We start from the raw sequence: 1,631 nt of genomic DNA, 5'->3' as shown, positions 1-1,631 counted from the left end.
ACAAAAAGAGGGATTAGCATTATTGACACCATGAGAAAGCACTAACACCTTCCTCATCGGGGCTCCGCGCACTGGGAAAAGGCTTCCGCGACAGGAAACCGGCTACTAGTTAGGAAATGAACATAAGGTATCAAGAGGTCCCTCACAGTCAGGTGCAATGCAATTGCCCCCTATTAGTCAAGTACCCCTCTTCCTATTTAGTTTAGTGGTTAAGGCGAGAAATGGCTTGATGAACCCTTCCGTTCACCACGCACCGGCCCCATTCACTTGCAACTCGTAGAGGTTGTAAGTAAACAGTGCCCCACTAAATTCAAGGTGACGGTGGGGTTGAAAGATGAGAGTGCCTACCTCCGCGCCGAGAGTGCCCGCCCTTTCTATCAAGTAGGCTACTTTTTCCGGAACACAGTCCGAAATAAGCGTTCCTGTGTATATAGATATCTTCGATGTTGTAATTTCGACATGTCTGCTTCAACCCCTCTTTCGCCTCCCAAAAAGCAAAGTTGGCTTGACGAGCGCAGATGAGGAAGCGGGAGCAATAAAACCAAGAATCTCTTTCTTTTCTTTCCAAATACTTTATGAAGTTAAGGGGCAAAGAGAAGCGCTTTCGCTACTGAGATAGCGAATGGTCAGCGCGAGGGTTCGACGACTTAGTCGAGCGTTAGCGACGCGTCATTCTCATAGCGAGGCGCTTCGAGTTAGCGAAGCGTTGTAGTAGCATCGGAGACTATGTGCTATAATGCTGAACTAAGGACGTTCCGCCTTATCTATAGAAGCAGTCCACTGAGTTCTGAACGAATGGGATCCTTGGTGGGTAATGGCTCAATCTATAGATGGAAAGCCTTATGATGGGAAACTACCGCGTTAGGTTTGGAGAGAGATGGGACCCGTTATAGTTTAGGGGGAGCAGATGCAAGCTTTTTCTTTCCATAGCCGGCCAAATGACTACCGGATCATCGGTCTACTCTACCTCAATTCACCATTTCGAACTTTATACAGAAGGTTTTTCCGTACTAGCTCCTTCTACCTATACCGCAGTCGAAGCACCTAAAGGTGAATTTGGTGTCTTTCTTGTCAGTAATGGGAGTAATCGTCCCTACCGTTGTAAAATAAGAGCACCTGGCTTTGCCCATTCACAAGGACTCGATTCTATGTCCAAACATCACATGCCAGCAGATGTAGTCACCATCATAGGTACTCAAGATATTGTGTTTGGAGAGGTAGATAGATAGGACGTAGTCTTGCTCGATCAGGACCCTAGCTTTATTGCGAGCCAAAACTGCCTGAAAGAAGCAAAATGGAAAAGGATGCAAAATGCAATGGGATTCCTTATCCAATAAGAAATCCCAATTTGGAGTTTGTTTGGATCAAATTCCTATGTTATACTATTCCATTCTCGATGATGAATCGATTTGATAGATCTGATATTGTTATTCCAAATATTGATCCGATTCAGTATCATCAGAATGACAAAAGCTGACATAGTTACTAGTGGTTCGAGGAGAAATCCTTTCAGTCATCAACGCCCTTTTCTACTAAAACTGCTATTCGTGATACCGGTCAAATCGACTATTCTCATCAACTTTGAGTCTCTTCCCTCTCGTATGACTGTCAAAGTGGAGTTCCTTCTCTAT

This window comes from Triticum aestivum, chromosome 3D, assembly GCF_018294505.1.
Source record: "Triticum aestivum cultivar Chinese Spring chromosome 3D, IWGSC CS RefSeq v2.1, whole genome shotgun sequence".
NCBI classification, from domain to species: domain Eukaryota; kingdom Viridiplantae; phylum Streptophyta; class Magnoliopsida; order Poales; family Poaceae; genus Triticum; species Triticum aestivum.
The sequence above is the reverse complement of the archived record's forward strand: the minus strand, read 5'-3'. Positions refer to the sequence as shown.